The sequence below is a fragment of the Parasteatoda tepidariorum genome, chromosome 9 (assembly GCF_982258835.1).
Source record: "Parasteatoda tepidariorum strain Cologne lab strain chromosome 9, Ptep-v5.0, whole genome shotgun sequence".
Lineage (NCBI taxonomy): Eukaryota > Metazoa > Arthropoda > Arachnida > Araneae > Theridiidae > Parasteatoda > Parasteatoda tepidariorum.
Window position 1 is genome coordinate 28,904,152 of NC_141763.1, and position 27,873 is coordinate 28,932,024.

Sequence of the window (27,873 nt, forward strand, 5' to 3'; positions counted from 1 at the left end):
TAAAGGGTAAATATCCAACACTGATAGGTGGTGACTTTAATGCGAGACACGTGTTCTGGGACCCAGAATACAATGAGCACTCTAATGCATCAAAAGGTGAGCTAATGCTCGATTTTATTGCGGCAGAGAACTGGCTGATTTTGAACGAGGCCACACAAGGTCCAACCTTTCAAACAACCAACTGGAAAAGCTGGATAGATCTGACATTAGTCAATGACAGATTGTCCAGCTGCACCCAGAAGTGGAAACTCGTTACAGAGACCGCAAGCGACCACAATTACATGCTAACCAGCATAGGTATTGAGACCCAACATAACAACAGTGCATATCATCTTAGCACAAAGGGATTCAAAAAGGTTGCAAGGAAGATTAAAAAGAGTAATACTCACCTTTTAGAGGTCATCAGTAAATGCAAGAGTGCTCCAGACATCGATCACGCAGTCGAAGTCACCACGAAAATCATAAAAGAAGCGTGCGATGTCCACCTTCTACGAGACCCAATTAAGAGAGCCCCTTGGTGGGACATGGAACTAACCATTATGAGGAAAAAGAAGAGAGCATTAAGGAGAAGGTTTCTCAATGCTCAAACGCCCGACGAAGTAATGAGTTTTAAAACATTATTCAAGAAATGCTCAGCTGAATACAAGAGACGTATAGACAAGAAGAAACTTGAGAGTTGGGAGAGATTCTGTACTGAAGCCAGTAAAAACAACGTTTGGTCCCTGCCATATAAACTTGCTAGAGGCAAAATGAATACGAGAGTGAAGATCAGCGAAGTCGGCAAGGGCGATGGCTCGAAGACAGAAGGTCTACGAGATAGTGTCAACGCCATTCTCCGGGTGTTGTTCCCTGGCGATAGCACGATAAATGAAAGTGCAGAACATCAGAAAAGAAGAAAGGAAGCAGAGACGGCACAAGGAGGGCCAGACGATCGGCCATTCTCACAAAAGAGATCAAAAATGTCATTAAAAGCCTATGCCATAAAAAGGCACCAGGGCATGACGGAATCAAGATGGAAATCCTAAGGGAAATACATAACACCTTCCCAGGATTAATGACATCGCTATTAAACAAGTGCCTCTTCTTCCAACATTTTCCGAGGGAATGGAAAATTGCTAGACTTGTGCTGTTCAACAAGCCAGGGAAAGATAATACTGATCCGAGAGCTTATCGCCCGATCAGTTTGTTACCAGCTTTTGGTAAAGTTTTGGATAAGCTCATGACTCAGAGGATGTACAACTGTTTCAGTAGCGGAAACCTGCTGAACCCACAACAACACGGGTTCAGAACCGGCAAGTCATGCGACACGGCACAACATGGCCTGTTGCAAACGATTAAAGAATTTCAGGGTAGAGGCTTGCAAGTGAACGTGATAGCACTCGATGTTCAGGGCGCCTTTGACACCGTCTGGCGCCCAGGTATAATCTTAGAAGCAGCAAAGAAAGCCTGTCCAAACAATATTCTCAGGCTAGTTCGATCATACTTCAGTAATAGAATAATCTATTACAACCTACCATCTGGAAGTATTAGAATCGAATCGGACAGGGGCTGCCCGCAGGGGTCTTGTAGCGTACCGCTCTTCTGGAATTTAGTTGCAGACAGCTGTCTGGAACTGGAACTTCCGGAAAACGCGAAACTCCAAGCCTTCGCGGACGACATTGTTTTAGTTATAGCTGGCACCAGTATCCGTAAGATCCAAGAACTGGGGAACACAGTGCTCAAGAATATTTCAGACTGGAGCAAGCTCTACAAACTGATCTTTAGTCCAACAAAAATGACAAACATGCCGGTGAACAGAAGAACGTTTGTAGGTCGAAAGCAGCTGACAAGACATCCGCAACTGAACTGGGAAGGAAAGAGAATTCCCGTTGTAGAAAGCTTTGTGTACCTAGGTGTCAGATGGGATAAGCAACTCAACTTCATCCCGCATCTTAAGGAGATGAAGAAAAGAACCGACAATTTGACTATGCAGCTAAAAAGAACAGCTAAAGCTCTTTATGGTAAACAGCCAGACCTTCTTAAGCGAATTTATGCAGGTAGCATTGAAAGAATAGCTCTGTATGGGATTGGTGCATGGGGAAGCAGACTTGACCGCAAAGGTGTGCGTGACCTTATGGGGAGGATCCAAAGGAACTTCCTCATAGGGATGACCAAGGCATACTGCACAGTAGCCACGGCTACTGCACAAACACTAGGCGGTGTCTTGCCTCTTGATCTCAAGGCGAAGAATGAATACGTGAGATTTGTGCTCAGACACTCAAAAGGGACCCCTGTTAACCAGGACCTCCCTTTCGATGTCGATGAGTACGAAGCCCCCATTGACATTTGGGCATACCACCCAGCCCAGAGACCTAGTGTCCCTTACGATAGTGAAAGACCAAAAGGTAAGGGCCTAGAAATATTCACAGATGGCTCAGGGATGGATGACAAAAAAGGTGCAGGAGTGGTCATCCTTGACAACACTAACATAAAAGAAGCGATCATTGAAAGGTTAGCGAATGAGAACTCGGTGTTTCAATCAGAGATGGTTGCAATCCTGAGAGCTCTTCAATGGCTCTTTCAAAATGGGGCAAAGCGAAGTCACATCTACAGTGACTCGCTGTCATCCCTGCAGGCCCTCAACGATGTTAACAACAAGAGCAAACTAGTTAACAAGGTTAAGAGAGAATACCTAAAACTCACTAACAACTCTCAAAAAGTGAGATTTCACTACGTAAGGGCGCACATAGGTATTGTAGGGAACGAACTAGCCGACTATGCGGCGAAGCTCGCCCTCAAACTGCCCCAATGCACCTTGCAAACTGCCCCAACTAAGAGAAAACGCTATAGAGGAATGGCAGAAAAGGTGGAGTAATCCAAACACAAAAGGAAGAGCCGCAGAGAAGATTATTAATACTGTGTCATTAAAGACCTGCATAGGCAATGAGTTCATAGTCCAACTAATTACCGGACACGGCAGTTTCCCATCCTACTTGCACAAAAGAGGGCTGCCCATCAATGATAACTGCAACCTATGCGACGTAGAGGGTACAGCAGAGCATTATATAAGGGACTGTTCTCTAACGGAACAGTTCAGGAGGAAGCTTATCAAAGGTGATAACACTCTAAGAGACATTGTCATGAAAGATACAAATACGAGTGTGTTAATTGACCTCATGAGACATGTTGCTGAGCATGTCGAGCAAGTAGAAAGATAAATGGCAGACGGAATCATGAGAGGGTATAAGTACAGTTCCTATTTTTCAAGTGCCTCGTGCACACCCAGGTGAATGTGTCTGCTTAAAGCATCACATCACCTGCCTGCGGGAAGAGGGCAATCTTCGCCCTTCCTGGTACACAGCAGAAATGGAAGGCATGGACCGGTTCAGTCAGGGGGGTCAACAAAAACACAAAAAAATAAAAATAAAAACCCTTTGACGAATCGAAGTCCAACCCGACTCGGGCGGGAGGGACCGGCAAATTAATAGTCGCTAAAGCCGGCGTTGATTTGACCTGGTCCGTGACGGAGGCTGCGTGTGGAGCAGCGAGTGTAGTTTTGAACAAGGGTGCTTCCGCACCCCTGCAAACGAGTGGCGGCCCTCGAAAGGCGGCGTTAGGCTCAAAAGCCATGCAGCTGGTCGCTCTCGGATTATTAATGTCCCTATCTACTACTACTGATCTAGCTACCCACCGATGTTGTCGTGCTAATTGCACAGTGTATATTTTCCAACTAAAAAAGTAATAAAAAAACATCCTCTTCTAATAAAAAACATCCAAAACACTATGTAAATCTCCAAGGCATCACTGGTGAGTCTTTTCCGGGCCCTGGGAGCCCAATATTTCATGTTTCTGATTCTTTGAAATCGACGTTCCATTGATCAAGGCCTAATGCATAGGATCGCCATCTTCGTATGTACACTAACGCAATTTACTTTCATCGCTAACTTTCAACACTTATAATAATTTCATAATGTGTCATTTCTCATATCTACTTGCTCATTTCAATGCTAAATGCGATTCTCTCTCAGCCAATATACTTCATTTTAACTTTCGGCGATCATAACATTATTTTTCAGCAACTTTAAAATTAATTCTCATTCTAAGGAATAGGCCATCGCTATGTTAAACTTTTATTGTTTTGTACTCTGACTTTGAGAAACTTTTATATAGGCTTAAATGTTATTGTATGTTGTGCCCCAATTCTTGCTTAAAGTACAGGTACAAGTTTTATAATCTTTAACCCACCACTTTTTTATTTATCGATTTTTTATTAAACCTCTTTTTTCACTTTTTTGCCGTTCTATTTCACAGCAAATTGTCAACAATATTTAGTAAACAAACTTAATTCATGACTACAATAACAGTTAAGCTCTTCTCATCACGCCACATCCAACTTTCAAAAATTATTTTTCATTTTAATCGACTGTATGCAACAACATTTTTAATTAGTTTATCTAGGTTTAATAAATACCAAAATCTCAGAGTCAGTGTGTAAACAAAATTTAGTATTGCTTCTTATATAAATATTACATATACCATTGTATTACTGCATTTATTTTACACATTGTATATTTTATCTATTAAAAAGTTTTCTGTGTGTTCTGTTGTCTTTTATTACCCTTCTATATGTATATTTACGTCAAGCCAAAATTAAAAATGGACGAATAAACTAAATAAGCAAATTTAGGTATCCATCTCAAATGTCTACAAATCTCAACTTTATAGCAACCATCTTAGAAGGGACTGACAGACACCATTCTAGGTTAGTCATATTTCTTTCTTCTGTAGTCTAACATAGCTCTGGCCAACATTTTCCTTAGCTCTTAGTATTTTAATTGGTACTAGTAATATCGCCAATCTAACTTTTTCTTAGTATTTTATTAAGTACTATTAATATCGCCAATCTAATTTTTTCTCTTAACCATCGCCAGCCTGGTTTCCCTTTTACGATATATTTAGAAATTGTTTAGGTATATTGGTACTAGTTTTATCGCCATTCTAAAATTAAGCCTACTACCATAGTATTTTCGCTTCTTTCCACTCATAACTGAGTTATCATCTATCTTATGATCAAATTCTTATGATCAAATTCTTTAACTGAATGTAAATCGGTACTAGTTTTCTCGCCATTAACAGGACAATTTTTCTTCTTTATTAATTATTGTTTCTAGGAATAACCAAAAACCTTTACTAACATAACCTCACCCTCATTCCCCCCCACCCCCACGTTCCGCCCCCCCCATCAGAAAAAAAACTACTGTTCAAATTCTTTTACTACTTAGTTTAAATCTACTGATCAAAATCTTCAACTTAATGTAAATTGGTACTTATTTTCTCGCCAAAAACAGAACTACTTATTTTTTAATTATCGCTATTTGTAGCAATAAACCAAAAAAACCCCCACTGCCATAACTTCACCACCACACCCCCTCCAAAAAAAAAAAAAACAGCTGATTAAAATCTTTAACTTAATGTAACTCGGTACTTGTTTTCTCGCCAAAAACAGAACCACTTTTTTTTAAATATTGCTATTTTAAGGAATAAACCAAAAACCCGCACTGACATAACTTCACCCTCATACACCCCCCCCCTCCCCCCCCCCAAAAAAAACCAACTAATCAAAATCTTTAACTTAATGTCAATCGGTACATGTCTTTTCGCCAAAAACAGAACAATTTATTTCTTTCATAATTATTACTTTTTAAGGATTAAACCAAAAACCACCACTGACATAACTTGACCCTCACACCCCCATTTTACCCCCCCCCCCAAAAAAAAACAGGTATTCCATTGGTCAAAATCTCAAACTTAATGCTAATCGGCACTAGTTTTATCGCCAAATTCAAAACTTCTTTTTTCAGTTAAAATAAAAAAAAAATAATTTTATACCCTTTTTAATTAAACTTTTGTTCATACTACCAACTGGCGGTGGTTACAGCCAGATCAATGGAATGTCAACTTTCCATAATTAAGTATATAACAATTTCATCTTAACATCCCAATTAGTACTCACTCCCCAACTTTCAGCCCAACCTTCACCAAATTTCAATCTTAGGCAGGATTAATGGAAACCAAAAGGGTTCCGGGAGAGACTCACCGCAGCCACTCATAAAACGAATTAAAAAACTCCAAGGCTATTGAATTGAACAATTGTTAATTCTGATTATACTCAAGAAGCAAAAACTTGACAATGAACAAAACACCAGAATACGACATCCACTTTACACCAGCAAGATCTACAAGATCTCAAACCAGATCCCAACGAACAAACAATTTTGAGAAAGAAAATACAACTTCCTCAACACCCAAGACAACAAGGCCAACTTCAAGCATTCCTAGGCCATCTATTAAGACTAAAAGGCACCAACAACATCCACGAAACGACGTCTCTTCACATGATGAGAATACCATACATCCTCTTCAAAGCTTATTGGACTTCATGCCTTCTGAAGATCCATTAGGAGACCATGACAATGACCAAAGATCCTCATCCTCCTTCTCAACAACTGAAGTAACCCAAATACCAATCTCAACATCGTCACCAACAAAACAGGAAATCAGAGACATCATAAATCTCCTAGAAAGAAACATCAACTCTGTAACCTCAACCAAATTCAACCTACCGAAAAAACCCCGAACGGCATGCCTTAACGCCCTGAACAGACTCAAAGATATAACAACTTCGCTGGATCTTCCAACAATAACCAACTTCCAGAATATCAACAACGACCACCAACAGTTGAAGGAAGTAGTACCAATTGTCATAAAAGAAACAAAACACAATTCAGAGAAATTGAATTCGATAGAAGACAAACTTGACATTATTACCCGACGACTACAGACACTTGAGATCAATTCACCACAACTCCACAGCGACCCAAGACCTCCAATACCAATAATAATAGAAGAGACCCCAGAACAATCTACAGAAATGTTGCTACAACAAATCCAAGAAAATCAGCCTAAACTGAAAGTTAAAAGAATCTACAAAATAAAAAGTACCTCGAGTTAAAATTTCACAACACACAATATCGAGATCATGCCTATTCCGACCTACGAAACTCTGGATTCCAAGTAAAAGACAAAGAGCAGAGACTACAATCCTTAATCCTCCTGAACATCCCGCACACCTTTTCTGTCGACGAAGTATTCTCAATCCTAAAGGAATCAACGACCTTCGATGGAATAATGGATACATTGATCTACATCAAAGATATACCACACCGACGATACGAGAATAAAAGACACGTCGTAATTAAAGCCAATAGAAAAATCTCCAATGAATTACTACAACTACATACCTTCTACGCGGGAATGTTCAAATGTTTCATCAAGAAAAGAATAATCCTACTCCGTTGCCGTAAATGCCAGGACATCGGACACCACCAAGACACATGCAAAAGTCAATGTGACATCTGCGAGAAATGCGGATATTCTGGCCATACAATCCAACAATGTGAATCACCGACAGACTATTGCATCAATTGCTACTTCAGTAACAAAGATGAGCATCAGAACCTAAATTGCCACCACAAAGCGTCTTCACCAACTTGCCCCACCTATCTCCATAGACTTCCACTTCTCCGCAACCAGAACACCGGTAACCTCCTATATTAACTTCAATTTCCTCATTACTTTCATTAGCCTAGCCTTAAGTGCTTTAAAAATTTAATTTTCCCCCTTCAAATGCTTTAAAATTTAAGTTTACCCCATTAAGAAATTCTCTCATTCTCTTATTAATTTTTAATTTTTGTTATTTTTATTTCTATTTAATTTTTTTATTAAGGTAACATTGTTTAAATTATTTTAGTTTTGATATGTATTACACTTATAATAATTCTTTTCTTTCGCATTAATTTTTTTTTTTTTTAATATTCTCATTAATATTTTTCTTTTCTCTCATCATAAGTCAATATTAACTAACTCTTACAGCATTGATCAATTCTAACTATTTTCAATACAGCTTTATAATAACCTTAAATTTCTCTCTTTCTATTCATTATTTATAAATGTTATTTTCCTCTTCTAATTTTTTCATTTAAATAATGCCATTTATATGATGTATTCTCCTTGTGCCTCAACAAAGAGTTTTTTAATAAAACATCCACAACTGCTCGGATTTTTCTAGCATCATATTCAAGTTTTTTTAATTCAAATAAACAAATATTAAGTTCGTTTTAAAAAGAGAAAAAAAAAAGAAAAAGGAAAAAAAAAAGTGTTTTCTCTAAAATTTAAATAAACTATAATTTAAATAAACTAAAATTTGTTCGTTTTAATAGTAAAAAAAAAAGGGGGTTTTAAAAGATAATCGCCATTCTCTTTTCAAAACCACCGTTTTCTGTTGTACAATTATCCAATTCTAGGCAACATATGAAAATTTCTAACTCATTAAATTCTCAGGCCTCCTTCCAGAGACATCCAAACTTCTTCTAAAATACGAAAAAAAAATTATGATTATGTTTTCTCAGACCTTTGACTTTCTAAACTTTTCTCAACAATTTTCAATATCTTACAAAATACCAGAAATCAAAATACTTCAAATTAATCTCCAAAGATGTAAAGATGCAATGTTCTTACTCCAAAAAACAGTAAAAGATCTACAGGTTGATGTGGTCTGTTTTCAAGAACCGTATTATCATCAAAACAAAATTCTAGGATACCCATCTCACTGGAACTTATTTCAATCTAAGAATAAAAAAGCAGGAATATTCTTGATAAATAGAACCCTATGCCCACTCCTCATAACGGAAGCAATTAACTCGGTAACTATCTCCATAAATTCAACAAACACCAAACCACTGATACTAAATTCATCATACAACTCTCCAAAAGATAACATCAACGACACATTAAAAGAACTCCAAATTGAAATCAATAAATATTCCAACAACTCCGATCTATTATTCTTTACTGACATAAACGCACACCACAATCTTTGGGGATATCAAAATAACGATGAAAGAGGAGAAATCCTACTTGATTTCATTAACAGTAATATTCTTCATCTAATAAATACTCCAGACGCCCCCCCCCCCCCCGACATTTGAGACTAATCTAAACATAGGCTGGCCAGACATAACATTTACCAACTCCAATGATCTCAAAAATTTCACAGACTGGCAAGTCCTAGACAAATTCTCCAACTCAGACCATAATTACATCTTAGTCAAAATCAACAATTTTCTAATAATCAATAGCAATACGAGATTTAAAACAAAATTCGGAAATCACACAAAATTAATAAGCCTTTTTAAAGAACAAATAGCCCCTCTTATTCTATCCCTTTCATCAGTTAACAACCCTTTAGAACTGAACCATTTCACTCTTAACTTAATAAAAATAATTTTCGATCTTTGCAAAAAGTCATATAAAATAAAAAATTACATACAAAAAGATAAAACGCTATCTTGGTGGACTTCAGCTCTACAGATCCAGAAAAATAAAATCCAAGCAATTAGAAAAAGAATTAAAAAAACAGGAGATACACAGATCAAAAATATCTTCATCATAAAATTAAAAAAAGAGAGAGCATTATTCAAAAAACAAATTAAAAAGGAAAAATTTAATTCATGGAAAACCTTATGCGAGAATACACAAAATACTTATGGAACACACTACAAACACACATTCCGAGAAAACCCCCAACCTGCATCTTTTCATTCTATTTTAGAAAGCAATGATTACAAAAAAGAAGCAAGAAACTTCCTCAATACTATCTTCCCAGACGAAAATCTCAATCCTCCATCACATCTATTTTTTAAAAACAGGTCTCATGACCCCCCCCCCCCATCACACTACAAGAGCTACTTAACACTAATTCATAATTTTCAAAATTTCTTTCTGGAATTTTTCAACACTTGCCTAAAACTCACTACATTTCCAGACTTTTTCAAATATGGACAACTCCTTCTTTTCCTTAAACCAGGGAAGAATCCAAAACAAATCAAATCCTACAGACCCATAACCCTTCTTCCAAATTTAGGAAAAATCAGTAAACTCTGCCCTACAACATTTTATCGATTCCATTTCTCATCTTAAACAAAACTTTGCACATACCCTTGCAATCTCACTAGACATAGCAGGGGCATTTGACAATATTCAATTTCATATAGTCCACGAAGAAATAGCAAAATCCCACATCCCAGTAAATCTCTATAAACTACTAACAAGCATAAATCAAAATAAACATATCTCAATCCAAACACCAGAAGGACTCATTCATAAAAAAATCCAAAAGGGCTGTCCACATGGCTCCTGCTCGGGACACCTCCAATGGAATATTATCTTTAACGACCTCCTTAAAAACTTCTCATTTTCTAAAGACTTAATTGCTTTCGCCGACGACCTTTTAATAATTCAAGGAGCTAATAGTAGAAAAGAACTGGAAATACAAACAAATGACATTTTAAAACACATCGAAAACTGTTTAAACACAAAACACCTCACACTCTCAATAGACAAATCATCCTACATTTACTTTAAAACTACATCTAGAGGCCCAATCTTAAAAATATTTAACAAACCAATAAAAAGAACTAACTCCTTCAAATATCTAGGTGTAATCATCGATAGAGGCCTCAACTGGGGTCCACATACAAGAATTCTTAAAGAAAAGTCAATAAAACTACATCAATCTATCAGTAAAATAGCCTCAACTAATTGGGGAATAAACAATAATACAAGAAAACATCTATACAAAACAATCGTTTTACCAACACTTTCGCATGGAGCAAATATCTGGGCTCAAAATATCTCACCAAGAATAGAACGAACTTTGTTATCAATTCAAAGGAAATTTCTCCTTTCAATCTCAAGAGCATATCACTCAACCCCAACCTCAGCCTTACTTATCCTAACCCAAATTCCTCCACTACATCTTGAAATACAAGCCATAGCTAAAATAATAACAATACTACAATTAAATTCTGATACAAACTTTTCAGGTAAACACTTTAAATCTAAAGATTACGAAGCATATAATTACAGTTTTCATTTTCACCCATCCCAAACTATAGATCATAAAATAAATTCGCAAGATTCATACAATATGCAAAATATCAACTTAATACCAAAAAACTCATTTTTCACAGACGGCTCGAAACAATCTCAAGGTACAGGATTCGCTTACACCAATCAAGTAATAAACAAATCTTTCAAACTCTCAATCGATAATTCAATATTTCAGGCAGAGTTATTGGCTATCCATGAATGTATAATATATATAAAAAATTTTCTTCCCAAAAACGAGATTTACCAAATTTGGTCAGATAGTAAATCAGCTATTCAATCAATTCAAAAACTAAACTCCAAAAATATCTTAGTAAACAAAATTAAAACAAATCTCTTTTACTCAAACATTAAAATAAAATGGATTAAGGCTCACATAGATATTCTAGGAAACGAAATTGCAGACAAATTAGCAAAACAAGCAGCCATCTCAAACCAAACCATATACAATCACCCTAAACCAAAATCGATCTTAAAAAAAGAATTGAGAGAAATAGTCACCACATCATGGCAATCATACTGGGACACAGCTGAAACAGGTAGAAGACTCTATAATCTCTTTCCGAACACAAACAGTCTAAAATGCATTCCAACGAAATACGAAATATGGTTCTTGACGGGCCACGGTCCTTTTCCCACATACCTAAACTACTTAGGTCTATCTGACACTGATTATTGCGCATGTGGTCAAAAGGGCAACCCCGACCACTATCTTACCGACTGCGCAATTACGCTTTCCTGGCACACAAGAATACCTGCCCCAAATCTAGAAAGAGAATGGAGATTATTTTTTAATGAAGTGATTTTAGTGAAAGACAAACTCATACAAGCCATGACCTTTATTGCAGATAACGAGTACCTATTTAAAACTTAACGCTCTATCAATTTAACTCAATACACTATGCAAAAAAAAATTCTTACTTTTCTAATAAAAGAATACAACAACTTCATGTTTACAAATATAATTCCTTCTCTTGTTTTCCTTAACTCTTAAACTCCAGTCAGCACAGTATCTGAAATATTACAATTCATATAAAAAACCTTTTGCAAACTTATATCATATTTTATGGAATAATAATGTATCATGTTTTCTTTATACTCTATCTATAAAATTGTATGTACTATTCCAACGATGTTGTATTATACTCCCAAATTCTGTAACAACCCATAAGTTTTTTATAAATAAATTTTCCCCGGGGTTTTTCGGAGCCCTTCCCCTTGCTGCGGCTAGCTAGATCAGTAGCCAGACAAAATCAAAAAAAAAAAAATTTACTGTTTAAGGGAACTCATTATTCCTATGAAACAGGATTTTATCTGGAGGATGTCCCTATCTACTGAAACAACTCATCTTTCGTCAATATTAAATTCCATAGAAGAAAAACTGGCAAACATCGACAAAAGACTACAAAAGATCGAAAAAGCTTCTCAACATCATAACACTATTCACATACCTCCTATAGTAAACCTAATAGACGATAAACTGGAGTGTAACCTTCATCGACTTCAGTCTCTGGAAATTATCACTCCACTCCAAAAAAGTAATCCAAAACCACCTACTCCAATCATAATAGAGGAAACACCAGAACAATCGACAGATTTGCTTCTACAACAGATCCAAACAAACCAACCGAAATTGAAAGTTAAACGAGTGTACAAAAATAAAAAATACCTCGAGCTAAATTCCACGACTTACAAAACAGAGACCAAGCTTACTCCAGTCTACAAACAAATGGATTTCAAGTCAAAAAAAGGAACAAAGGCAACAATCCATGATTCTCTTGAATATCCCTCAATCGTTCACAAGCGAAGAAATCTTCCCATTCTCAAAGAATCAACAGAATTTGACGACAACACGGATAATCTAACTTACATCAAAGAAATTCCACATAGACGTGACACCAACAAAAGACACATAGTCTTCAAGACCAACAGAAAATTCTCCAATGATCTGCTTCAACTTCATACCTTCTATGCCGGCATGTTCAAATGCATAATAAAGAAGAGATTGATCTTACTGAGATGCCGCAAATGTCAACGGATTGGACATCATCAAGACGACTGCAAACACAGCGAAGTATGTGAGAAATGCGGATATGATGGACACACAATCCACCAATGCACAGAACAATCAGACTACTGCATCAACTGCCATTTCAGCAACATAGAATGCCAAATGAACCTAGACTGCAATCACAAAGCCTCTTCTGCAACCTGTCCAACCTACCTTCACGAACTTCAACAACTCCGCAACAAAAACAACGGTAATCTCTTGTATTAAATAATAACTTTACAATAACTTCTAACATAGACTTTAATGTATTGCATACTCATCTTTATCTTCCTAATATTTTTCATATTTATTTTCTTCATAATTCTCTTTGTAACAAACTCAAATCTTTTCAACATTTTGCTAAACATTTCAATATTCAATTATCTTAAATTTTAACATATTTCTTCTTAACTCTTTTTAAATACTTAATTTTCCGTTAACTTTACTTCATTCTTAGCTCTACGCATCTAAAAAAAAAAAATATAATAATTTTCAACTCTTTCATTCTTTTTAATTCTAATTTTTAACTGTTATTTAATTAAACTTAACCCTTTTTCCAACGCCTTTTTATTAGAATAAAATTTCAGAACTTTTGCACAAATAAAATATTCTTGTGCTTCACACATTTAAACTTTTCCAATAGAACAACATCTATTTTTTTCACTTACAATTATTATTCTTTTCTATTTTCTTCTTTCTTCCTTATCTTTTTTCTTCTTCTTATTTAACCAACTGTAAAATCATAATTATGTTTAGTATTATAGTATTTACCTAAGTAATGTTTTTTCAAAAAAAAATCTTTATATATACTTCAAGAAAGCAATGTTCATTTCGTTTCATTCAAATTGGTTTCTGTACAAACAAGGCCACTGAAAACTATTCTCCCAAGTTAATTAAACATTTAGCATCATATTTAAAATTATGACTGATCAAAATTTAAACTTCATCAACTTTACAAAATTTTTCACAAAAATAATTGACATCCCCCAACTTTTAATCATACAAATAAACTTGCAAAGATCAAAAGACGCCATGAGCTTACTTCAAAAAAATGCTTTAGATCTGAAAGTGGACATGATCTGTTTCCAGGAACTATATTGCCCAAAAAACCAGATTCAAGGTTTCCCTTCAGATTGGAAATTCTATCATTCCAAAAATAACAAATCCGGAATTTTTCTAATTAACAAAAACCTCAACCCCCTACTAATAAAACAAAACATAAACTCCGTCTCAATCTCTATAAACTCGATTAATTCTCCTCCGCTAATAATTAACTCTTCTTACATCTCCCCGGCTGCAAATATAAACGATCTCCTAATTGAGCTTCAACAGATTACAGATAAATATTCATCTAACTCGAAAATAATCTTTTGCACAGATTTCAACGCTCACAGCATACAGTGGGGCTACAATACAAATGATGAACGCGGTGAATTCCTATCTGAATTCCTACAAGCAAATAACCTCCTTCTATTAAACGTACCCAACGCTCCCCCAACCTTTGAAACACTACATTTTCAGGGATGGCCCGATCAGACAATCACCAATTCACCTTCCCTCAAAGACCACACAGATTGGCAGGTCCTAGATATGTTTAACAATTCTGACCACAAATATATTCGAATCAAAATTAACAACTCCATCAAAATTCCATCCAATACTAGATTCAAGACAAAATTCGGGAATCATTCAAAATTTGTAACACTCTTCAAGGACCATGAAAAGTCCCTTTCTGCTAAACTAGCAAAAATAGACAACCCCAAAGAATTAAATAACTTCACCCTCCTGCTGATAAAATCTATCTTTGAGATTTGTAAAAAAACCTACAAAGTAAAAAATTTCTACTCTAATAAAAAAGAAATCAACTGGTGGACCCCCAATCTCAGAACTCAAAAAAATAAAATAGTCGCAATCAGAAAAAGAATCCAAAAATCTAAAGACACTCAGATCAAATCACAATTCACGATTAATTTTAAAAAAGAACGTGCAAAATTAAAAAAAATGATCAAAACCGAAAAATCTAAATCTTGGAAAAAATTCTGCGAAACGTCCAAACACATCTATGGAGCCCACTACAAATTCGCTTTTAAGGACAACCCCCATCCATCTCCTTTTCACACTATTCTAGACACAAACAACTACAAATTCGAGGCTCTAAATTATCTTAATAAAATTTTTCCGAACGATAATATTATACCACAAATACCTCTCTTTTTTAGGAACAGGGTCCCAGATCCACCCATAACGAAACAGGAACTAATGAATACCACTGACCAACTTATTAACCACAAAGCCCCAGGAATTGATGGTCTAGACGATATCATCATCAAAAACATAGCAAAACATTTTCCAAATCTACTTCTTGACTTCTTCAACACATGCTTAAAATATTCCACCTTCCCCGACTTCTTTAAATTCGGCCAGCTACTCCTTTTTCTCAAACCCGGCAAAGACCCTCAGCAAATAAACTCTTATCGCCCAATTACACTTCTCCCAAATCTGGGAAAATTATTAGAGAAAATCATATCGAAAAGAATCACCTATTATATTGAATCTGATAATCTTCTCAGCATAAATCAATACGGTTTCAGAATGGGTAAATCCGTTAACTCCGCTCTACAGCACTTCCCACGTGCGCCATATCCTTAGACATAGCTGGAGCATTTGATAATACCCAATACCAACATGTTCACAAGGAACTTTCTAAATCCAATATTCCAGCAAACCTCGCAAAAATTCTCAACATAAACACCAACAAAAAAATTTCTCTCCTGACCCCAGAAGGCTTTGTAACAATAGACCTCCATAAAGGTTGCCCTCAAGGCTCGTGCACAGGTCCTCTTCAGTGGAATCTTTTCTTCAATGATCTACTAAAGAATTCTCCCTTCTCAAATAATTTAATAGCATTTGCTGACGACCTCTTAATAGACCCGGGTGGCAAATCGCGAAAAGAACTTGAATTAAAATGTAACGATATTCTATCAAAAATAGAGTCTTGGCTAACTTCTAGATTTCTAAAATTATCCATCAACAAATCCTCATATACCTACTTCAAATTCTCTGACGGAAGACCTATCCTCAAAATTTTCAATCAATCCCTAAAAGGCTCAAACTTCTTCAAATACCTAGGCGTAAATATAGATAGAGGACTAAGCTGGGGCTCTCATTCGAAAATACTAAAGGAAAAAGGAATTTTTTTATGGTCAACTTATTCATCCAGCCAAAACTATAAATCATAACTCAGGAAACATATGATATCAACTCGAAAAATATCATCAAACGTAACAACTTCTTCACAGATGGCAACCCAATGGAACAGGCTTTGCCTTCGTTGGCAACGTGACAGAAAAAAAATTTAAACTTCATAATAACAACTCAATCTTTCAAGCCGAACTCCTAGCAATATACGAATGTATTAAATTCATCACCACATCCGACATGCGGAAACAAAAAACAGAAATATGGTCAGATAGCAAAACCGCACTACAATCAATTTTAAAACTTAACAACAGAAACATCACAATAAATAATATTCGCTCAATCTTACAAACATCGAAAATTAAACTAAAATGGATTAAAGCCCATGAGGACTACACAGGTAACGAGATAGCAGACAAACTCGCGAAAGAGGCAGCACTATCCCACGTACCTTTATATCTTTATCCTTTCCCAAAAACATTCTTAAAATCCGAAATTGCTAAAAAAATAAACGAAGAGTGGCAGGAAAACTGGAATACCTCAGACACAGGAAGGAGACTATTCGACTTATATAAAGATATCAACTCGCTAAAGAATAAAATACTAACTAAACAGGAAATATGGTTCCTGACAGGTCATGGACCTTTTCCAAAATATTTTTTTTATCTAAAAATTACTAATAGCGAAAACTGTTCTTGCGGTAACCCAGGCGATCCTGATCACTACCTTCAAGACTGCCCACTAACTTTATCTTGGCATACACCAAAACCAAATCCTAACTATATAAATGAGTGGAGAAAATCCTTCATCAACAATAAAATTCTAAACAAAAAACTTCATCTCGCAATGAACTTTCTAGCAGAAAATGACCATCTCATTAAAATCTAACTAAAATAATATTCTAAAAAATGAAGAAGAAAAAATTAATAATCATATTAACGTTTTAAAAGTGGCCTTGCTTCTCTCTTATTTAATGTACATGTTCCAGAATTATTCTCAAAGAAAACTATAAATAAGATTTCAGCTTTCAGAATGTATTTCAAAATTCAATGATGTTAACCTTCAGCATAATCCTCTTCAATGTTTTGGATTTCATTTGTAAATAAGTATTTTTTTAGTTTTTCAATAAACTCCTTTTTTCCTCGCTGTTCGACCCAAGCCCACCCAGACTGTGATTAGCTAGATCGGTCGACAGAGGTGACCATAAATGGGTTAGGGTATTTAAATAATTCTAAGGCACCAGGCCACTTTTGTAGGATTGTCCCTATCTACTAGCGAGCGTAACGGGAGAGCTCCTCGTGCTGCTCGCCGGGCAACGTCCGCGGACGGCCAACTCCCGTGCGGGCTTGCCTAGGCAAGCCCATGAGACCGAACCTGCTCGACTAGAGCGGGCCGGCAAGATTGAGCGAGCTGGTGGTTCGGGGTTAGCGGTCTTCGTCATCGTGCGCCTAGTTCCATCCCGCCAATGGTTCTTTTACGTCATCGCGTTCTTTCGTGCGATTTGTTCGTTTCGTTTCTTTGTTTTCTTTTTATTCGTTTTTATTTCTTCTTTTTCGTTCGTTCTTTTGTTTTTTGTTAGTGACGAAGGGTGAGAGACGAAGGGAGAGAGGCGTAGAGTGAGAGGCGAAGAGTGTGTGGCGTAGAGTGAGTGGCAAAGCGTGAGAGGCGAAGGGTGAAAGGAGAAGCGTGAGAGGAGAAGAGTGAATGGCGAAGAGTGAGTGACGAAGGGTGAGAGGCGAAGGGTGAAAGGAGAAGCGTGAGAGGAGAAGAGTGGCGAAGTGTGATAGGCGAGGCGTGAGAGGCGAGACGTGAGTGGCGAAGGGTGAGAGGCGAGGCGTGTGAGAGGCGTAGAGTGAGAGGCGAGGCGTGTGAGAGGCGTAGAGTGAGAGGCGAGGCGTGAGAGGCGAAGGGAGTGTGGCGAAGAGTGAGAGGTGAAGTGAGAGCGGCGACCTTTGTGCACGCCTTCTTTCCGTCTTTTCTTTTTTTTTCTCTCGTTATTTCTTCTTTTTTTTCCGTTTTCGGTCTGGGTCGTCCCCCCCGTCTTTATTTTTCTTCGTTGCGTCAAGTGCACTCTGGTTCATCTGGTTCGACGAAGTGTGAGGTGACGTGCGAGGTGGAGTGTGAGGCGGGGTGGAGTCAACACCACCGAGATAGGGGACAAGGCCTGAGTGCCTGCTTGAAGTAGAGGAATGAGTCATGCAAGGCAGACCGATCTCCCAAGAGCACTTGCGCGAAGAGAGTGTGTTTTTCGACGAGGACGATAGCCATCTTGCGATATCTGCGTGTGCTTTTATTATTATTCAACGCTTTATTAAATTGTTATAGTTACCTTTTGTTTTGTTAACCTTAAGTTTTGTTTATCTATTAACGTTTGTTTTCTCATTTAAGTTTTAATTGTTATTGTTTTCCATTATCGTTGTTTTTATTTTACTTCTTGTTGGGCTCATTATGCCCTCCAGATGTTGTGTACCGGGTTGCAAAGGCAACTATGATTCTACAGATATTAAACTTTCTGTCTTTCAATTTCCTTCTGAAAAGGAACTATGCAGTAAATGGATTCGTGCCATACATCGAGAAGATTTCATACCTTCAAAATCATCTCGAGTAAGTATTTGAAATTTCCTTGAGTTTATTTGGCAATATTTGATTCTTAATAATGCTAATAATTTTTGTTTTTAGTTACAACTTTGCTATAAGTAATTAACTTTATGCAGCATATATATACTAACATTATTAGTAGTTAATAAAAACTCAACGTGAATCTTTCAATTCTATTCATATATTATTTATAAATCAGTATCGTTTGCATTGATAAAAAGCTGCTGATTCAAAATTTTAAAATTAATTTTCCTTTGAAGTATAATTGCTAAATTTTTTATACCTATTCCTAATTTAATTATGAACATAAGTAGGTGTCTTTTTGTATCGATAATTAGCTTCAAAATATGAAGGGTCACAATTAATGTAATATTTATTACAACCTATTATCAAGTTCACTTTTATATATGTTACTATTTGTTGTCAAATTTAAAAAGTTAATAAAACATTTCTTTTATAAAGTTGTTGACAATTTTCATAAAGAATGGTCATCTTAGCTTTTACAAATTAAATTAAGAGTTTATATTTCAGAAAACATGAATCATTGAATTATATTACATTGTTTGCAATGGTTAGTTGCAGTTGATGATGTAACCAAATAATATAAAGCATCTGAATTATTTTTGTTCTAATTGAAATATCTTTGTTTTTACAATTGTATTTTTTTGCTAAGTTAACAGTTAAGGAATTTCATGAAAATTCATCTAAAAAAGTCCTTTTTTTTATCACAATTTTGTTGAGGACAGTGTGTTAAATTTAATCATTGTAGGTTTTACAATTTTACTACTACTAGACATATACTAATATTAACATATATACCTATAATATATCAATACCTATAACATATCAATATAGTAAACAGCAGTTGCTCTTTCGTTAAGTAACATGAATGTCCATAATTGATTTAATAGTTTTGAAAAGTAAATAAAATCTAATCCTTTTTCTTTTTTTTTTTAATGAAATACTGCAGTTGAATAAAAATATAAAATCTTTAATATTATTATACTATTCTTAATTTTGCTATGAACACTAGCATGCTCGTTGCATTTACATTTAAGAATTTTAAAATTGAAATAAAATCCTCCTTTTTTTAAATTTATATTTTTGAAATACTGCAGCTATTCTGGGAATTTAGTACTTCCTCACCCAACAACTATCCGACGGATAATTTCCAATTTAAACGCAAGCCCTCAAGGTGAGCAGTTAGATGGAAACTTTCTCAAATATACGAGTGAAAAAGTCAAAGACTTAAATGAACATGACAAAACCATCACATTAATGATGGATGAGATACACTTAAAACCTTATTTTGATTTTAAGGGAGGGAATGTTGTTGGGGCTGCTTTTGACAGTTCACATGCTGCTACTAGTGCACATGCCTTCATGATACAAAGTTTGCTTTCAAGCTATAAAGATGTTGTTTTTGTGCTACCAGTAAAGACATTGACTGCAGAAACTTTGCACGACATTATTAAAAGAGTTGTTGTTGGCTTAGAGGATATCACTTTCACTGTAGTTGCAGTTGTGAGTGATAACAACTCAATAAATAGGAAGGCAATGTCCTTGTTTTCAAATCCTCCCCAACTCTCGGTATCATTCAACCATCCAGTAGATTCGGATAGGCCTCTTTATTACGTTATAGATGCTGTCCATATTTTTAAATGCATCCGAAATAATTGGTTGAATCAAAAAAATGATAGACAGAGCATGTATTATCCCAGTTTTGATTCATGCAAATCGAATGTGATTTCAAAATTGGATACAGCCTGTTTCAAAACCTTAAAAGAACTTCATGAGTTAGAACATACTAACTTGCTAAAATATGGCTATGGTTTAACGCTTAAAGCTTTAAATCCTACAAGCTTAGAGCGCCAGAATGTTAATCTGGTTTTGAAAGTTTTCAACGAGCATGTGATTGCAGCTCTTAATGAACTCGGTGAAAAACACAGCTTGAATTATTGTAAACAAACTGCTGCCTACATTCATATTATTTTGAATTGGTGGAATGTGGTAAATGTAAAAACTCCTGATAAAGGAAAAAGACTAAAAAACATTATGATGCATCCTTTAACAAATTCACCCGTGGATGAAAGACGAATTTTTCTGCAGCAGTTCATTACCTGGATGAATATTTGGCAGGATTGTAATCCTGCAACCGGGAAATTGACCTCGGAAACTCATAAAGCTCTTGTGCATACTAGCTGTGCTCTCTTAGAATTGTCCACATACTGCATTGAAAAGTTAAAGATGAGATATTTTTTTTGACAGGAAAGGTGCAAACTGATTCCTTAGAAGAAAGATTTGGCAAATATAGAATGTTAGCCGGGTCACAGTATCACATATCAGTTCGGCAACTGTTTGAGTCTGAAACAAAACTTAGATTACAAAATTATTTGCCACTTTCGTTGAAGTCAAGTGTGTTTGGTGACATTAAAGTTACTAAACTAACGTTAAATGCAGCAGAAGCTAAAAGTAGTGAACTTAAAAATACTCAAGGTATAGTAGCAGTTAGCGAACAAGACTTTAAGAACATTGATTCTAGTTTACCTGTATTGGTGTATATTGCAGGATACAGTGTTTACACTATTTGTAAAAATTTAAAATGTGAATTTTGTGAAAAACAGCTAACAATGGATAAGGAACTGGCTATTGATGAATGCTTTCAGCATGTCACAAGTTTAAATAGAGGAGGACTGAAATTTCCAAATGCAGATGTGGTTAAAATAGTATCTTATACCTATATAGTAGGACAGAAACTTTTATCTACTGATCATGAAAGCAATTTTTTAAAAATATTGAATCAGCGATCTTATATGTCTGAACAGGTATTGGCTCTAGTGAATGAGTTTGATATTTTTAATGATGTAAGCACTTGTTCCTCTGGCCATTCATCTCAGGAAATTATTAAACGTATAGTGTGGATCACCACAAATATTCTATTAAACAACTATTGCAGTTTAAAAAATGATATCCCAAAAAAGCTTTCAAAGAAACGTAAACTACTAACTTTGGAGAAATAAATTCAGTTCTATCTTAAATTTCCTAATTTTTTTTCAAAATCTTTTTCTTAATTTATATAGTGTGTTAATGAAATTACCAGGTCTTATTTATTTAGTAATTAATAGTATTGTAATATATTATGCTTTTGATGCATAAAGTTAACAACTTTGATTGCTTAATTCTGCGTTTTTAACTTTGGAGAAATAAATCAAGTTATTTTGTAAATGTTCTTTTTTTTTTATTAGGAATTACACTAATATTATCTAACTGTACCAAATCTTTTTCTTTAAAAATTTACATTGTGTGTTGATAAAATTTCCATGTCTTATTTATTTTGTAAAATTAATTTGAAGTCTTTTGCTGCAACAACATACAAATTGCAAAATAATCTTAATTACTTTTATTTAATACATGATATATTTTGTTTCATGTATATATCCATTTCACATGATTCAAAATTTCATGATTTTTGACAACTGTCAAAAACAATGCCAAATGATTTTTTTTTTCTTTAACATGATGGTTAAAACAAGATAAAACTGTCAATTGCCAAAAACTTTCCAACTCTTCCTAATTAAATAATTTTTAAAATGCCTAAAAATATTTGAGCTCTTGAAAAGTGTTTAAAAGGTGCTTATTTTTTGTTGAATAATTTGGCTACGCACCCTGTGAATGCATCATGATACATGACAATTAAGTCATTAATACAATTTCAGTCATGTTTTAGATGAATTTTTGTTCTTATTTAGGCAAATATTTTCCTAGTTTTTGGCTACTATTTTCATGCATTAGGCTACTAAAAGCAACTATTTTGTTCCTTTTTTTCTGTGGCAATCCTGTTATAATAGTGCAATGTCTATGTATAACAAACATATTGATAATAATATTTCATATTTTCTATTTAGTTTAATATCTATAAAGCTATGCATTACTATAGCTATGCATTTAAGATTAACAAACATACAGTTATAATAATAATTAACTTCGGAAATATTTATAGAAGGTTATTTCCAAAGATTAAAAGTTTGGTTTCAGTGTTATAATAGAGATATTGAATGTTGTTATTCAATAAAAGTTATAAGGCATGTTAATTAGTAATTTCTAAAATAGGTGTCCAGTATATTTTTTAGGCTTTGATAAAAATGTAAATTAAATATTTTTTAAAAGCATGTTTATAAGAATTATTTTGTATTCATTTGTGAAAGTCTTAGCTGTCAGCAAGATTCTTACCAGTTCATATGTTGTTCTATTGTTTGAATGAAGATATACACAAATTCGTTATATCTTCTGGTTTTAATTAGTGTTTTCTGAAAATGTTACTTATACTGAAAATTTTACTAATACTGTTTTCTGGTTCAAAATGCATACTTTGTTACACTGAATAAAAAGATTTGTTTTGAATTTGTTATTTATTTACATACATATAATTTAATAGCTTTATTTTTTCCTATTAATTTTAAAAATTACATTTCTCTTTGTACTAATTTTGCTCTCTTAAATAAATTGTATTTTCTTCAAGTCCAAGCTAAAGATTTTTCAGTTTTTAAATTTACTGTTTACTTGTTCAATTGTAATTTTTAGTATCAATGTAATTTTTCAAGCTAATAATTAAAAAAAAAATACCCAAGTAATTTTAAACAAATTTAAAATCATATTTATGCGCAGTATAAAACTTTTTTCAAAATATACCACCATAGCTTTTTTTCCAGCTAATATTATCAAAGGAATTTAAGTACAAGATATAATATTTTTTTTAAATAAACATTTTGACTATTATATATTTTCTAATATAAATGCTCGACATCTTATTAGGTTTTTTAAGACTTATGTATTTCATATGCAAATTGCAGGGTTGTAGTTATTTAAATCTGTATAAGGAGAAAACCAAAATAGGAAAATTTTCAAAATACGAATTTTGTTTTAAATAGTATTTTTAAAAAATCTCTTTAAGAATTTAATGGACAGAATATTTCTCAATATATTACTGCAGCCTATAAGGACAACCTTTTTTTCCCTTAAAAATATTTATTTGTTATATTTTAGATTGGTTTCTTCCAGTAATATTTGTTGATTTCTGAGCAAGAAGTAAAAATATTACTTTATTTTGGAGGAAAGAATTAAATATTTTAGAATTACTTTATTCCAAAATTATATAATTTCCTTAATTAATTGCAAAACAGATTAGAAGTAGACAAGACTATCAAAATTACAATTTTAAATGAAACGAATAATCAGTTATTGGAAATGAAATTATACTTCATGAAAGGAATATCTATATTAAGATTTTAAAAAAATTGAGTTTTTGTCACTCATTCCTATTGCAAAATTTCTGATACAAGATATAAATACATGATTGTTTATATTCAATTTGTAAATAATTTTAAGTTACTTTTCATATTAATTAGCTTTTCTTTAGTTTTGTATTTTTTCTAAAGGAAAGATATAAATTATTAGTGTATTGTAAATGAAGTTTCCAAAAAATTTCTTTAAAATTAAGAAAAATCATGATTTCACATTTTTAAAAACAAAAAAACTTATTTAAATCAAATTAAAAAATTTATTCAAATGAATTTATTAAATCAAAGCTGCAAATAGTTGAAAAAAAAAACATTCTATCCTCAAATTTACAAGAAGCTAACAAATTAAGATGATTAAGCTGTAATGCATAACGGAATTCGAAGCAAAGAAACCATCCTATTCCCTTTCTACTGAACACCACCGGTCTGCCTTGCATGACTCATTCCTCCCGTACTCAGGCCTTGTCCCCTATCTCGGTGGTGTTGGTGGAGTACGGGGCGAGAAGGGAGGAGAGGAGTGACGGTCGTGTGATGGCCGGTTGAGGGAAGGGGGGGTGGAGGTCTTAAACCCCTTTCCCCTTCCACTCCCCCCCTTTTTGCTTTCAGTCCAAGTAGGCTTAGTGGCCTGCTGGGGTGCATGAGATTGGTGCGGAAGGGGGGGTGGAGGCCTAAAAACCTTCAACCCCTTTTTACATGAAGGGTTTTATGGCCCTTTGAGTGAATGTGAATGAGTGTTAGTTCTATGTTGTAATTTCTTGTGACTAATTAAGGTGTGTATTGCGCCTCTGATATCAAGCGCCACACGAAAACCAAACAAAAGAGATAAAAATTTTTTAAAAATATATCTATTTGTTCTCTAGTTGTGCGAGTAAGTTTGACTCGGGTCTGTCTGTGCAAATGTTAGTCTGTTAGGACGAAAGTATGAGTGAAAGGCTAGCTGAGAATGACAGTCAAGTAACACAACGCATACTAACCGTTGGTTGATCATCAATCTAGACTCGACACATCACTTGGGACTTGCCTTAAATGGCAGCCGATCCTGTACCTATGTTGGGATCACCTTTGGTAACAAAGGCCCTTCGTCAGCGGAAAGTGAAGTAGTGCCAAGGGGTGTGTCGAATAAAGGGAGTGAGAGGCCAATAAGTGGTTTAAGCCGGTACTTGTAGGAACGGCTCCGCATCCACGTGCGGTCAGGTTCTCACCAAGTGGTAGGCGATGAGTTGAAAACGCCTGGAAAATAACAACCCTGGGTTACTGCTGACTAGGGACTGGAAGCAATGGTGCTGGTCTAGTTCGGCGCTTTCTAGGCCAGTGGCTGGAAGGGAAAGTGACCAAACCAAACCTTATTATATTTGAATGACAGACAATTAGATACTTAAATACATGCGAATTTGATTGGTTTTATTTGATTTTTACTGAGATTATTTTAAATCACTATGAGTACAGATAGTGAAAGAAGCACCGCATCCCGAAAGAGGGATAAAAAGGTGAAGAAGAAGAAGAGGGTGTTGGAGATCCCGAATCTACCCCCTCCTACACCAGAGAAAGCAGTTTGTGGGGACGCAGTCCAAGTCTACGATCCAGCGGTTGAAAAAGTGAGTAACAACCTGGCAGCTACAGCGTCCCTGACGTCGTACGCAAAAGTCTTTGACTTCTGTAGTAGACATAAGCTCTCAAGCGAAGTCAGGGAAGAAATGACGCAACTTCTAGAAGTGTTGGTCATTGAAAGAATGGGCAATGCTCCAGATAAAAGGGACGTAAGAACCCACCCAAAGACAGAGGACTTGAAGGACTCTGCGGAAGTTGAGGCTCTTTTAAAAAAGAGCATCAACCCAAGCAGCAAAGTTCAAAGAACTAGGAGAATAGGCCAAAGGGGCATGGCCATAGAAGTCGGCACAAAGGAAGAGAGGGACAAGCTTAAGTCCCTGATTGAGAAAAACGACAGGATGAAAGAAAAGGTCGAAGCCAGAGCGCCCAAGTTACGTCGACCCATGGTAGTCATCTATGACATGGGGTACGACAAAGACCTAATAAAGAGCATGCCAGAAAAATGTCCAATCTGGAAGAATGCACAAATGGGCTAGAAGAAAGAGATCTCTTCTTTAAGTTCTCGATGAGGAGCGGTCGGGATAATGCCCATTGGGTGATGGAATGTGCAACACCAGAGGTGTTTCACAAAATCACCAAAATGGGTAGAGTCCAACAGCAGTGTACCCAGCATAAGGTTAGAGAATTTATTGAAACATTGCGTTGCTTCAAGTGCTTAAGGTTTGGACACAAGAGTGACCAGTGTAAGGGCAGACTCACCTGCTCAAATTTTACAAAGTTGGGGAATGCAAAGCGAGGTACACCGAGTGCATCAATTGCTCTGAGGCCAACTCGAAACTCAAGGCGAACGTGTACCATGTGGCACACAACGCCTTCGATAGGAACTGTCCCTGCTGGATGAGGGAGTGCAGCATGATCCGAAACAGGACGGATTATGGCTAAACAGTCTACCGAGACCCTGGAAGTGCTTCAGTGCAATCTTGGACGCTCGAAAGTTGCTTCTCAAGAACTCCCGGCTATCCTTGGCAACAAAATAGCCGATGTCTATCTAATTCAAGAGCCATACAAGCTTAAGAATGAGGTGGCGGGCCTCCCGACCACCTGGTCAATTTTTAGCCATACCAACGGCAAAACAGCTGTAGCAATTACTAACCACTCGTTACAGCCCATCCTTAAATATAAGTCGGAGCATATTACTGCAATTGAAATAAACAGTAAAAAGGGACCAATACTAATGGTGTCGGTCTATGTACCGCCAAGAGAGGACCTTGGCACGATCCTCACTAACCTCAAGGCTCGAATAAAGGGTAAATATCCAACACTGATAGACATCATTTTTCACAATTTCGGCGTTCTTTTTCAATGCAAAATATAGCCATTTTTATGTAAACAAACCTAAGTAATGAATACAGTAACAGTTAAGCTCTTACAATCACGCTACGCCCAACTTTCAATAATTATTATTCATTTCAATTAACCAAATGTAAAAATTAATTAGCTTCTCTTCCTATGGGTATTATCATTCTTCTCAGAGTCAGAGTATAAACATATTTTTAAGTATTTCTTTCTATATATCTTTCTCTTGTTTATTTATTTGCATTTATCAATAAATTGCATGACTTATTTATTAAAATTTTTATACTTGTGTACTGTTGTGTCTTACTTATTAGCACGATTATCAACAATAAACAAAAACTTCTCTTGGTCGCTTTAACCAATAGACAATCTTAGGTTATTGATCATCAACCCTCTGTGGACCAAGTCATCATCTTAGAGTATACGTAACTTTCATCTAATGGCATGCTTATTGTTTATCAATTGTTTACTTTCATAGCGTTGGCCACCCAGTGTTTAGTGTTTACAAATATCTTTTTATGCTAATGTATTTTTTAGTACTTATTTTGTTGCCATTTCAACATTTTTGTCGTAACCATTGCCAGTTGTTACTCTTTTTGATTACACACCCCCTTGCCTATCTCATTTGATTTCATTAACACTCCATCGGGCGCGTTGATCTGACAGATACAGGCGTGTCAATATCTCTGCTTTTGTCCCCTAAAACATTTTCTTACGACCTTGACCTTATCAGTATCTGTCCATCTGGCCCCCTGCTACTTTGGAATGCAGTAGTGACCAGTTCGGTGTAGGAGTATTTCCTGTTTCTAAGCTTGCTTGAAATTTTATATCTGTTAGATA

General features: G+C 35.4%; 1 pseudogene across 1 annotated transcript; it reads left to right on the plus strand.

The window, feature by feature from the left end:
* Positions 1-19,995: 19,995 nt before the first annotated feature.
* On the plus strand, positions 19,996-23,066 carry LOC147803456 (uncharacterized; annotated as a pseudogene). Its single transcript, XR_015429100.1, has one exon. The product of XR_015429100.1 is annotated as an uncharacterized LOC147803456 (transcript).
* The last annotated feature ends 4,807 nt before the right edge of the window (positions 23,067-27,873 follow it).